This window comes from Aethalodelphis obliquidens, unplaced genomic scaffold, assembly GCF_003676395.1.
Source record: "Aethalodelphis obliquidens isolate GAN/ISIS:26980383/991018 unplaced genomic scaffold, ASM367639v1 scaffold76, whole genome shotgun sequence".
NCBI classification, from domain to species: Eukaryota; Metazoa; Chordata; class Mammalia; order Artiodactyla; family Delphinidae; genus Aethalodelphis; species Aethalodelphis obliquidens.
Window position 1 is genome coordinate 922,441 of NW_020838020.1, and position 14,686 is coordinate 937,126.

At 37.2% G+C, this 14,686-nt stretch overlaps 1 pseudogene; it reads right to left on the bottom strand.

Moving 5' to 3' along the window:
- Positions 1 to 13,260: 13,260 nt before the first annotated feature.
- Positions 13,261 to 14,262, bottom strand: LOC113612393 (AP-1 complex subunit sigma-1A-like; annotated as a pseudogene).
- Between the last annotated feature and the right edge of the window lie 424 nt (positions 14,263 to 14,686).

Genomic DNA, 14,686 nt, shown 5'->3' on the forward strand with positions numbered 1-14,686 from the left:
GCTGCTTGTAACATTTCTTAATTGTAGTTTCTGGAGTCAGGATGTCTACTTTACAAGTCTCTGGTCTGATGGTCCATGACCTCGGGGTCTGTTAACTCATCTTGCCCTGGAGAAACAACCCAAGTCTGTACATTAATGATATTATCAACAACAGCAATGTTAGCACATTAATGATGTTTTTGACTACAGCAATTTTAGTCATCTGGCTCTGGTTGATTATTGTGTTCAGTTAACACAGAGGACAAGAAATGGAATAAAGTTTTGGATAGAGTAGTTGATTATAAACTCAGGAGGGGAAATTGGTTTTATGGGGGCTTGGTTTCACTAGTAGGCTATCTTCTCTGTTAGCCCCAATTTTGCCAGATGGGGTGAAGGCACATCTTGCCCTATCAGGACCTTAGAAATTATGACATAAAAGTTAAAAACACAGTTCCTTGATTAAGAATCATCACACCGCTTCCAGCCCTGGTAGTTGCAGCCCTGATACTATGACCACCTTATCAATTAGGGGGAAAAAAATGCTGAGGTGATGTGTGAAAGAAAGAGCACCACCATCCTTCCCCACCACTCTTCCCCACATCTGCCAGAAAAACAGAGAAATCTATCCAGTGGGGACATCACTTCACCCCACTCATGCTTATTTTGAATGTGAGCACATATTTGTGAAGGCATGTAAGCCAGCCCTTCATGTTCTAATCTCCCCCTTTTAGACAACCAATGTTTTCATTGTCCATTCTAATTTTCTGTTAAAACTATTATTCTGAGAAGGATATCTCTCTTTCCATTGTTGGACACTAGGAGCTGTAAAGTGTGTTCCTTCATCTGAAGAAATGACTGTGAGCCATTCAAATTGGTGCAATATCTTCACTTCCAGTTCTTCCATAACACTGTGAGTATTTGTGTCTACCATTGGGTAAGCAAAGCCCAGTCCAGAGTCGGTGTCTATTCTTGTCAAAATCCACTGATGAACTTATTTACAAAACAGAAATAGACTCACAGACATAGAACACAAATTTATGGTTACCAAAAGGGAAGGGGGGGATAAATTAAGAGATTGGGATTATCAGATATACACTACTATATATAAAATAGATAAACAACAAGGTTCTACTATATAGCACAGGGAAATATATTCAATTACCTTGTAATAACTTGTAAGGAAAAGAATCTGTAAAATAACATACGTGTGTGAGTGTGTGTGTGTGTGTGTGTGTGTGTGTGTGTACTGAATCACTTACTGTACACCTGAAACTAACATAACACTGCAAATCAACTATACTTCAATTTTTTAAAAAATGAGAAAAAAGACCCATTGGTAGCTCCCAAGCATTAGTCTCACTTGCCAGCTGTGATCAAGGCTTTCCCATCAGGGAATCTGCCATATAGCCATTTACAGTCTTTGTCTCTCTTGTTAGACAGAAGAGTCATTGGCATTTTGTGCATCAGAGAGTACAAGGGGGCTATGTTTAGATTCATCCCACCTCTGAATCACTACAGTACCACCATATCCACTCATTTCATGGACACCATAAATGAGCACACAGAGATATCTGCTTGTAAATTCTAATCACCTTCTGAACCTGAAAGGGTTTCTTCTGATGAGTATCAACCTGTTCTACTTTAATGCAACCCTCAGATTCCCATAGTCATTTCCACAGGGCTGTGCCCCATATGGACATCTGTTTAGTAGGCTACGTTTCCATTGCCCTCCTGCCTGAATATTTGACCAGGAAAATGGCCACCATTCATAAGTCAGTAAAAACTGAAACATAGGAGATTTTTACTGCTGTTCATTTCTTCCATAACTGCTAAGAAAGTAACATGTGATTCAGCTCACTGAGCTGATTTGTTTTTACCTTCTTCAGTCAGAGCAGTGGCCTCCCAAATAGGATATTGTCCATTCATCTTGGAACTGCCATACAAAAACCAAGCAGCTTCTTTTGGTCAGTAAAGAGCTGTTTATAAGGCACTGCTCATGTGACAATAGAAGTTGTTCCTCACACAGTTCCAGAGTCAGTCTTAGGGGAAAAAATCTCTCTGCTTGTAAGTACCTCTTCATGGCAGTCTCCAGGCAACATGATCCTGTATAAACCTTTTGCATTTTATTATGAAACTCTTCTGGGCACTGCTATCCCCATTAGAGTGTTTCTCTGGCATCATCCTAGACATTATAACTGTTTCATATTTTAAGATCATTTTATGTCCTGCAGTCATAGGGGTAGCTTCAATTAAGAATGTCCAACAGCAAGGTAGGAAATGCTCCTCAAATGGAAATTTTCTAGTCCAAAGTCCTAATAGTCGTTGCTGGGAAGTGATCACAGGTTTTTGCTATAAGCTGCAGTCTGTTCTCCACATAGGTCTATCACACAAAGAATTTGTTCCTTCCCCCACTCCAGTTTCTATTTTATACTGTGTGGGTTCAGGGAACCTTGCTGGTTTCAGTTTAGAATGTCCAATTAACATTGCCTAAAGGACAGATTTACACGCCTTCTGTTTACAGTATAGTCAGCCCTCCTTATCTTTGGTTTTCACATCTGCAGATTCAACCAACTTCAGATCAAAAATATTAAAGAAAAAAAGTTCCAGGAAGTTACAAAAAACAAAACTTGAATTTGTCACACTGGCAACTATTACACAGCATTTACATTGCACTAGGTATCATAAATAATCTAGAGATGATTTAAAGTGTATGGGAGGATAGAGATCAGCCTCACCTACCAGCAGGCAGACACCAGAAGCAAGAAAACTATAATCCCACAACCTGCAGAACTGAGTCTGCAGGCACAGGTTGGGACCTACCCTGGGGCCAGCTAGCTGGTCCCTGGACCTTGGGTGATAAAAGGGGAGTGCACTGCTGGGACACATAGGACATCCCCTACAGAGGACCACTTATCCAAGGTAGAGAAACATAAGTAACCTTCCACATACATAAAAATACAAATAGGTATTTAGACAAAATGAGATGGCAGAGGAACATGTTCCAGATGAAGGAGCATAATAAAACCCCATAAGAACAACTAAGTGAAGTGGAGATAGGCCAGATAGATCCTGCTCCTGATTTCAAGGAGTTTATATGCTAGATGGATGCAGAAGACACTAAGTGGCATGTTTACATAATTATATATTTGATTATAATTTTAGTAAGGGCCAAGGGTAGAAATACAGGAAGATAAAATGATATGGCACAAGTGTCCCAGGCTTGACTCCAAGGACCAACTGAGAAGAGCTTTCTTAATCAATGGTAGAGGATCAAATTGCCCCTCCCTCCAATTATCTTCTAAAACGTTAGAGATTAGTCATGATTCCAGGAAGGGTTTGAAGGGGTTGAAACCCAATGACTGTAATTGAATTCCTGTCATTTTGGCAGAATGAGGCATAAAAGTAGATATCATTTTGGCTTATTAGAAAATAAAGTTACATTTCTTACATACAAGAGGTTTTGGACTCTGATTTACACTTACTATACTTGCATACACTAAGGTGTTGAAAATGATTATGTCAGATACATTTATTTCCTTTGTAGAAATATGTGTGCTTTTACAGGGAATTAGCCATCTGAAAACAACTGAAGAAACTCCTTGAAAACTCTGGCTTTTGTTTCTGCAAAACACAGGTCACACTCTTTTGTAGAGTCATTAAAAATACTTTTCATAATTTTCCCACAAACCTGTCTTTCCCTACTTTCCTAGGACTATTGAACATTCCTCTTGACACCCTTGGTGTTTTCAACTTGCCAAGTTTCTTTTCCATATGAAACCTATTTTCATAGTTTCATTTCTCCATTCATGTGTTTTAGCCAACTTGAATTGCTTTGTTTGCTTTCTCTTACTTGTATGTTCATTATATATTCCAAGGCTAAATATGATCTTTGTGAGGCTTTTCCCATCCAACCCATCTCAAATAAATGCAATCAATTTCCTACTTTACTGTTACAATGTAGCACATTTTCCTATCACTAATTTACTATTCTGAAGTATTTGGAGACAAAAAGCATACACTTTAGTTTTCTTCATTAACAACATTGATTATACAATTGTTCAAGTTTCTACTTGACTTTTCTTTTATCTATATATAACTATTATGAAACTAATTTAACTTGAAACAGTATAATGCTTCATACAACTAAAGTGTGGTCTCAAAGATATAATTATTTCAATTATATTTGCAATTTTAGAAAACCATTTACTTTGAGCAGTTATAAGCAGCAATTTGTAGTGATTATGAGACGAGACTCTAAACCAGACTATCTCACCTTAACTTTTGGTTCTGCTACTTACTACCTGTATGACCATGAGCAAATGATTTCAACATTTTGTACCTTCAGTTCCTGTTCTGTTAAATGGGGACATTCATAGTACCTGACAGAGTCTTGTAATGAGATATAAATGGATGTAATGAGGTTAGAACAATGTCTGGCACATGGTAATCTCTTAGCACATTTTACCTATTAATACTGTAAATCATGATTATAGTAGTAGGAAGAGAAGACAGGGGTCAGTGTTGGTGATAGTATGTGCCAGACAATGTGCTTGTTATTTCTTCCATCAAGGAGTTGTAGTCTACTTAGGGGACAAAAACACAAGCAGATCAATGCATACCAATGTGTTTGGTGCCACAATAGAGGAAGGCACATAGGAGATTGGAAACATTCTCAGAGACACACTAGAGAAGAGGAACCATTTTAGGTGAGTTATGGAGTTCTACTAGAAGTTAGCAACAAAGAAATGGAGAAGCAGTGTCCCAGGTACATACAGGCACACATGAATGCAGGGGGGGCCTGGGACACCAGGGCACATTGAACCTCTGTCTGTAATATATCAGTGGTAGTCTATACTGTGGTCAACAGAGGAAAATACAGTTTAGATTGTGAAAGGGTTTATGTTCCATGGGAAGATGTTTGGATTTTACATAGAATACACTGGAAAAAAATTAACCATTAGAATTTTATTATTGGGTAATTAGTCTAAAGCTATTACTTGACATGAGTATGGACAATGGGTTAGGAGGCAATGACGTAGGAGTAGGTAAGACAACTAGAAAGTTACTGCACTAATTCAGCAATAATCAGCAAAGCCCTGGATAGAACTAGGAGCAGTATATAGAGTACAGAGTTATCCTTTGAATAATATCAAGAGGGCTGAGAAGAGTAGAGAATCTAGAGGTGGAAATGGGAGATTATGAGGTTTGGGAATGTCTGCATAAATAACATGTTAAGGGGAAGTTTAACTTGAGAAAAGATAAGAGAAAATATATAGCTGGCTACATGATTCTAAAAGTTAAATATTTTCTGGCTTAAAGTAGTTTTGGTTAGTCAAACAGTGTCCTGAATTTGGAGACCACACTAAATGAATAAACTTAGAGCTAAATAATTATTTGTTACTGAAACTATGAGGATACTGAGGATACAACTTATAATATATTATAACTTACATAACATATTTTGGGAAACAAAATAGAAAGTAAACAAATGAGTAAACTCATTATGCCCCTGGAATCATACTGATTATTTTACATTACAACACAAAAAACAATCCTATGGAATGCATATTAATATCCCACTTAAATATGAAGAATATGACATTAAAGCCATTTAAATCATTTGTTTAAGGTCTTATAACTAAGAAGTATCACAGCCAGGATTCAAATTCTAATCAACTTCCACATATTTTATTCCTAACAAACACATTTCACTCCTGATAAAGTAAAACAACATTAAAAAACATGCAGCAACTACAGTTTGTACAGGAAACTCACATTTCTTCTCCTATATGAGAAGAAGAGAGGCTACTTTAGTATTAACACATGAATTAATATTGTACTCCTAATAATGTGCTGACGTTTGATAGAGGTCCGACTTTAAAATATGGAAAGTATTGTCTTTGCATGTAAGAAACATATAAACTTTTGGACTTTGACCTCAAAGAACATTTAGAAAATGCAACTAAAATTAGAAGGCAGAAAATAGAGCTAAAATGGCAACACAATAATTAATCAAGAGTACAATTTTGTGGCTGATGTCCAAGATGACAGAGTAGGAAGACCCTGCGCTCACCTCCTCCCATGAACACACAAAAATTAAAAATATTTTCAAAGGAACTATCTATGAGAACTACCTGGAGACTAGCAGAAAAGATTTTCCACAAAAGAATACATAAAAAAGGAACCACAACACAAAACATAAGAGGGGCGGAGATGCAGTATAGCTAGGACCCACACACCAGAGTTAGCAACTTGCAATTGGGAGGAATATCACAACTGTAAAGGTCCTCCTCAAAGAGTGAGAGCTCCAAGCCCCACATTAGAGTCCCCAGCCTGGAAATCCTGCACTGAGAAGATGAGCCACCAGAATATCTGCTTTCAAAACCAGCTGGAATTGTGTTTGGGAGAGCCACAGGATTATGGAAACCAAGACTCTGGTCTCAAAGGGTGCACCCAAAATCTATCACACCCCAAGTCCCAGCACAGAGGCTGTAATTTGAAAGAAGCCTGGTTCAGACCCACTTGATATCTTAGAGAACCTCCTAAAGAGACAGGAGGCAACTGAGATTTTCCCTGAGGATGGAGATGCTAGTGCTATACATTTTGGTGAGCTAGTTCTACTGCAATAACAGTGACATTGGCAAGCACCATTTTGGGATGCTCTCTCTGTGCTATTAGCACTGGGGACATGGTCCACAAACCAGCAAACTGGCATCAACCCCAACCCTCTCTCCACCCACCAAGACACACAGACAGCTACATGGGGATCTGTATCCACTGTGCACTAGGCCAGCACAAGGCCCATGCCACAAACTGCTGGGCCTCACATCCAACTGCATGAGAAGAGTTCAAGGTAATGATCATAAAGATACTATCTGAACTCAGGAGAAGAATGAATGAATGCAATGAAAATTACAACAAAGAGTTAGAAAATATAAAGGAGATTCAAACAGAGCTGAAGAATACAATAACTAAAATGAATAATACACTAGAAGGAATCAACAGTAGATTAGATGATACAGAGAAACAGATCAGCAATCTGGAAGAGAGAGTAGTGGAAATTATCTAAGCTGAACAGAAAAGAGGAAAAAAAATATTTAATGATAGTTTAAGAGACCTCTGGAACAATATCAAGCATAATAACATTTACATTATAGGGACCCCAGAAGGAAAAGAGAGAGAGAAAGGGCAGAGAAGTTATTTGAAAAATAATAGCTGAAAAATTCCCTAATCTGAGAAAGGAAACACACATTCAGGTCCAGGAAGCACAGTGAGTCTCAAACAAGATGAACCTAAAGAGGCCCACAGTAAGGCACATTATAATTAAAATGTCAAAAATTAAAGAAAAATAAAGAAACTTAAAGCAGTAATAAAAGCAACTAGTTACACAGAAGGGAACCCCATGAAGCCATCAGCTGACTTTTCAACAGAAACTTTGCAGGCAAGAGAGGTGACACAATGTATTCAAAGTGATGAAAGGAAAAAAGCCTACAACCAAGAGTACTCTCCCTTGTAAGGCTATCATTCACGTTTGAAGGAGAGATAAAAAAATTACAGACAGTAAAAGCTAAGAGTTCACTACTAATCTGGTATTACAAAAAATGTTAAAGGGACTTCTTTAAGCAGAAAAGAAAAGGCCACAACTAGAAATATGAAATTTAAGAAAAGAAAAATATCATGGGTAAAGGCAAACATACAGTAAATATAGTAATCAACCTCTTATTAAGCTAGTAGAAAGCTTAAAATACAAAAGTAGTAAAATCATCTATTTCCATAATAAGCAGTTCGGGGATACACAAAATCAAAAGATGTAAAATATGACATCAAAAACATAAATAGTTGGGGTAGGGAAGTAAAAATGTAGGGTCATTAGAATGAATTCAAACTTAGAACATCAACATAAAAAATCATATATACGTATACATGTTGTTATTTGTGAACTTCACAGTAAACACAAACCAAAAATCTATAAAAGAAACACAAACACAAAAAGTGAGGGGAATCCAAATGTAACACTAAAGATAGTTATCAGATCACAAGGGAAGAGAGCAAAAGAAAATAAAAGGAAGAAAAAAGAACTACAAAACAACAGAAAACAATGAATAAAATGGCAATAATCATATACCTATCAATAATTACATGTAAATGGACTAAATCCTCCAATCAAAAGACATAGAGTGGCTGAACAGACAATAAAACAAGACCCTAGTATATACTGCTTACAAGAGACTCACTTCAGATCTAAAGACACTTACAGACTGAAAGTGAGGGGATGGGAAGTGAGTGGATGGAAAAATGTATTCCATTAAATTGGCAACAAAAAGAAAGCTGAGGTAGCTTATAAAAGACTAAATAGACATTAAAACAAAGACTGTACCAGAGACTTAGAAGGACATTACATAAAGATAAAGGGATCAATCCAAGAAGATATAACAATTATAAATACATATGCTCACAACATAGGAGCATATAAATACATAAAGCAAATATTGTCGAACATGAAGAGAGAAATTAGCAGTAATACAATAATAGTAGAACTTTTAACACCCAATTTACATCAATGGACAAATCATCCAGACTGAAAATCAGTAAGGAAACACTTGCTTTAAATGACATATTAATCAGCTAGATCTAATAAATATATACAGTACATTCCTTCCAAAAACAGCACAATGAACATTATTTTCACATGGACATGGACAATTCTTCAGAATAGATTACACTCTAGGCCACCCTAGGCCACAAAACAAGTATCAGTAAATTTAAGAAGGTTGAAATCATGCCAAGCATCTTATGCAACCACAATGCTATGAGACTAGAAATCAACTACAAGAAAGCAACTACAAAAAATACAAACATGGGGGCTTCCCTGGTGGCGCAGTGGTTGAGAGTCTGCCTGCTGATGCACGGGACATGGGTTCATGCCCCAGTCTGGGAAGATCCCACATGCCGTGGAGTGACTGGGCCCATGAGCCATGGCCCCTGAGCCTGTGCATCCGGAGCCTGTGCTCCGCAACTAGAGGCCACAACAGCGAGAGGCCCGCATACCACAAAAAACACACATAAAAACAAACAAACATGTGGAGGCCAAACAACATGCTACTGAACAACAAATGGGTCACCGAATAAATCAAAGAGGAAATTAAAAAATACCTGGTGACAACAGAAAACAAAAATACAATAATCCAAATCTATGGGATGCAGTAAAAGCAGTTCTAAGAGCAAAGTTTATAGCAAAACAAGCCTACCTTATGAAATAAGAATAATCTAAAACAATCAAATTTTACACTTAAATGAACTAGAGAAAGAAGGACAAACAAAACCAAAAATTAGTAGAAGAAAATAAATCATAAAGATCAGAGCAGAAATGCATGAAATAGATACTAAAAAAAAATTAGGAAAAATCAATGAAATAAGAGCTACTTCTTTAAAAGGATAAATAAGACTGATAAACTTTTAGCAAGACTCACCAAGAAAAAAAGAGAATGCCCAAATAAATAAAATCAGAAATGAAAGAAGACAAGTTACAACCCACACCACAGAACTACTAAGGATCATAAAAGATTACTACAAACAATTATACACCAATAAAATAGACAACCTAAGAAATTCCTAGAAGTATGCAATCTCTCACAACTGAATCTGGAATAAATATAACATATGCATAGGTCAATTACCAGTAAAAAAAATTGAATTGATAATAAAATAACTCCAAAAAAATTCAGGATCAGACAGTTTCACAGATGAATTCTACCAAACACTTAAAGAAGAATTAACTACTCCAAAAAATTGCAGAGGGTAGAATGTTACCAAATTCATTCTATGAGGCCAGCATCACCCTGATACCAAAACAGAAAATATCACAAAAAAAAAGCAAATTCCAGGTCAATATCACTAATGAACATAGTTGAAAAAATCTTCAACAAAATATTAGTAAACTGAATTCAACAATACATTAAAAGGATTATACAGCATGATCAACTGGGATTTATCTCAGGGATGCAAGGATAGATCAATATTCAAAAATCAGTCAATGTGATAAACTACATAACAAATTTAGAATAAGAATCATATGATCATCTCAATAGATGTAGAAAAAGCTTTTGACAAAATTCAACATTCATTTATGGTATAAACTCTTAACAAAGTAAGTATAGAGGGAATACAAATCAACATAATAAAGGCCATGTATGATAAACCTACAGCCAACATCATACTCAATGGTGAAAAGCTGAAAGCATTTCCTCTAAGATCAGGAACAAAACAAGGATGTCCAACTTCACTACTTTTATTCAACATAAGTATTAGAAGCCCTCACCACAGCAATAAGACAAGATATGGAAATAAAAAGAATCCAAATTGGAAAGGAAGAAGTAAAACTGTCACTGCTTTCAGATACAATAATACTATAAGTAGAAAATCTTAAAGATGCCACCAAAAACTATTTGGGCTAATAAATGGATTCAGTAAAGTTGCTGGATACAAAATTAACACACAGAAATCTGTCATATTTCTATACAATAACAACAAACTTTCAGCAAAGAAATGAAGAAAAAATATCCCATTTACAACTGCATCAAAAAAGAATAAAATCCTTCAGAAAAAAATGTAACTAAGGAGATAAAAAGCCTGTACTCAGAAAATTATAAGACACTGATAAAAGAAATTGAAGACAACACAAACAAAATGGAAAGATATACCATACTCATGGATTAGAAGAATTAATTGTTAAAATGACCATACTAACCTAAACAATCTCCAGATTTAATACAATCTCTATCAAAATAACAATGGCACTTTTCACAGAAATAGAACAGATAATTTAAAATGTGTATGGAAACACAAAAGACCCTGAATAGCCAAAACAATGTTGAGAAAAAAGAACAAACCTGGGAGTATCATACTTTCTGATTTCAAACTACACTACATAACCACTGTAATCCAAACAGTATGGTTCTGGCACAAAAACAGACACATAGATCAGTAGAAGAATAGAGAGCACAGAAATGAATGCACACTTCTATGGTCAAATATCTATGACAAAGTGGCAAGAATATAAAATGGGGAGAAAAAAGCCTCTTAAATAAATGGTGTAAGGAAAAATGGACAGCTACATGTGAAAGAATCAAATGCCTACTTTCTCACACCATATACAAAAAAAATAAAACTAAAAAAGATGTAAATATAAAACCTGCAATCATAAACTTCCTAGAAGAAAACCTAGGCAACAGAGTCTTTAACATAGACCTTAGCAACATTTTTTGGATCTGTCTCCTCAGGCAAGGGAACCAAATGCAAAAATAAACAAATGGGACCACATTAAACTAAAAAGCTTTTGAACAGTGAAGGAAACTATCAACAAAAAGAAAAGGCAGCCTGCTGAATGGGAGAAGATATTTGCAAATGATATATTTCATAAGGGTTTATTATCCATAACATACAAAAATCTCACACAAAAAAGCAAACAATCCAGTTACAAAGTGGGCAAAGAACCTGAATTGACATTTTTCCAAAGAAGGCATAAAGATGGTCAGCAGACACATGAAAAGTTGCTCAACATCACTTATCATCAAGGAAATGCAATTCAAAACCACAAAGGTATATGCTCTCACATCTGTCATAATGGCTATCATCAAAAAGAAAACAAATAACAAGTGCTGGTGAGGATGTGGAGAAAAGCAAACCTATTGGTGGGATTGTAAACTGGTACAGCCAATATGGAAAACAGCATGCAGATTCATCAAAAATTAAAAATAGAGCTACCATACCATCCAGGAATTCCACTTCTATATATTTTTCCAAAGGGGAAAAAAAATAATTCAAAAAGATATTTGCACTCCTATGCTCATTGTACCATTACTCACAATATCTAAGATATAGAAGCAACCTAAGTGCCCATCAATAGATGAATGGATAAAGAAATGTTGGTATTTATACATACAATGGTATATTACTTAGTCATAAGAAGAATGAAATCTTTCTTTGCGACAACATGGATGGACCTAGAGGGTATTATGCTAAGTGAAATAAGTCAGAAAGAGAAAGACAAATACAGTATAACCTCACTTATATGTGGAATCTAAAAAACAAAACAAACAAAGAAAACAGACTCATACATAAGAACAAACTAGTGTTTGCAAGAACCGGGGGTGGGGGGAGTTGGGGGCAAAATAGGTGAAGGGTATTAAAAGGTATTAATCTCCAGTTATAAAAAAAATAGCCATGTGGATGTAATATGCAGTACAAGGAATATCTTCAACAATATTATAATAATTTTGTATGAGGACAGATGGTTATGAGACTTATTGTGGTGATCATTTCTTAATTTATGCAAATGGAAACTCACTATGTAATACCCCTGAAACTAACATAATACTGTATCTCAAACATATTTTAATTTACAAAGGCACAATTTTGCCATAGTCTGAACTTATTTTCACCTGTATAAGGATAAATAGAATGTATCTAAGGTTTCAATTTTGGAAGACTTAGAGTATTATGAAGAAATCAAAGAGATCTTAATGGCTTTCCCACCTGATATCCATTAGTTAAAAAACTTTGTGCTTTTCTTTTCATATCAGAGAAAAGGAAATAAAGTCAAACATTTCCTGTACCCACCCCTTAAACATGGAATGAAAGAGGGACTGGTCCCAGTCTCCCATTGAATCCACCCTTCACCCAACTCTCCCTTCCCTCAAAGCTGCAAGGTTAGAAAAAAATTATGTTGTTTCTCCCCTGGCAGTAGTCCCAGACCCCTTTGCAGCCAAGAAGGAAGGGGAGGGGCAGATGAGGGAGAAGGAGTTCTCTCCCACACAGAAGCCCTGCTCCCAGGCAGAGAAGCTACCCTGGCAGGCTGTTGGAGGGGTGGAGGTAGGTTTTGTGGCAGGGATTAGAGAAGAACCCTGAAATCTTTTCTTTAAACCTGATATATGTATGTATTTATAGTTATAAAGGAAGGGAGGAGTTTGGGGTAACATTAGTCCCTGAAAAGCAGGAAATGAAAGTCATATAACACCCCTGCCTTGGTCATATTTTCCTAACTCTTAGCTCCTAAAACCTTTGGTGGGAAAAGGGGAAACAGGAAGTGGGGAATGGAGGAAGGAAGGGAATGTTTGAGGATCTAAACCCACAGCTCACTCTGAAAGAAGGTGAGACAGCAGCGGCGGGGCTACTGGGTACCCCCATGAAAACAGCCCTCAGAAAGACATATGAGAAGCAGCCACTCATACCCTGTCTCTCCACCACTCCCCACATTATCACCCAGCCAGGCAGGGGCTCTTCCTAACCCATCTTCTCCAGCATACTTCAAGGCTTCTCATCCTCCTCCTGCAGCTGGTCATCCACCTGCAGTCTTCATCACACTCTTCTTGGAGCTGTCCTGGACATCACCCTTCATCAAAAATGCATCTGAGATGAAGCAGGCCTTCTCAAAGTTGAAGATGATGTCCAGCTTGAAGTATTTGTCCAGGAGCTCCACATATTGGTCAGTCAGTTCCAGAGTTGAAACCGTGTACAAACCCCTGTGTCCTTGTCTTTTGAAATAAAAGGCTGAACCTAGAGTTAATGATGGGGAAATGTGAAGATTGTGGAACAAACAATAGCTGTTGGGCTGGGGAACTGGTAACAATTTAGACTATAAATCTGCCACATAGCAGTTCCCTGAAAGATATAGATAAAGGCTTGACACACATTCCTAAGTAGTTTGTACAGGAAGTAGACCCCCACCAGATGAAAACTGCTGACTGCAAGAACATAGAACCTAGACTGGTGAACCAGAAGGTTGATGATGCTGACTCCCCATTACCTCATTACCAAGCAATCAGAAGAATGGACACAAGCTGATCACATCCTGCTCCTTGAACCATTACTATAAGACTCCTCACTACCCCCTCCAGGACAGGACACACAGTCTTGAGGGCAATAGCCTGCTGTGGCCCCCTTTGCCTGGTAAAGCAATAAAGCTATTCTTTTCTGCTTCACCCAAAACTCTGTCTCTGAGATTCAATTCAGTGCCGGTGTAGAGAGGGCACGTCTCAGCAACAGTGTGACGGGCTCATTGTCTTGACCCTTGATGGCACAGTAGAAATAGAGGCTGTCATGTTTCCTATAGATGACTTTGACGTTTCTTCACTCTAGGAAGTTGCATATCCTGAGCTTGCAAGCTAGAATAACCACACACACTCCTGAACCATCTTCTTTTGCTTCATGTCTGACATGGCCAGATATCATTTTTTGCAGCCACAGCTTTCCCAGCAGGCTGAACATCAGCTTAAATCACATCATTTCACAGCTTCCAGGTCTGCACGTCCCTCTTAACACCATAGATGCCAGCTCCACTCCCTTACTTAACCTTTACTTATCTTGTTTTCTCCCTCTCACTTGAAGCCTAGCCTGCTCTGGAACCTTCTAAAAAGTCTAACTCAAAGTAATAAAAGGTCAGAAGTGTATCTCCTTATTATGAGTGCCTTAGGGGCCAACAGTCTTTTGACAAGGCTAACTGCTCTCCTGATGCCTTTAACTGGAACCCACACGTCAGACTTGCTTGGGGCTTTCACATTCAGGGATCAGCTCCTACTGCCACAGCTGACATTTCTGTTTTGTCCATGAGCTGAACTTTGGTGAACTTGGGAAATAATTTTTATTTTACAGTAAAGTATATATAAGGAAATTTCAGAGCAGCCAGTCTTATGATGTAGATGTCTTATGA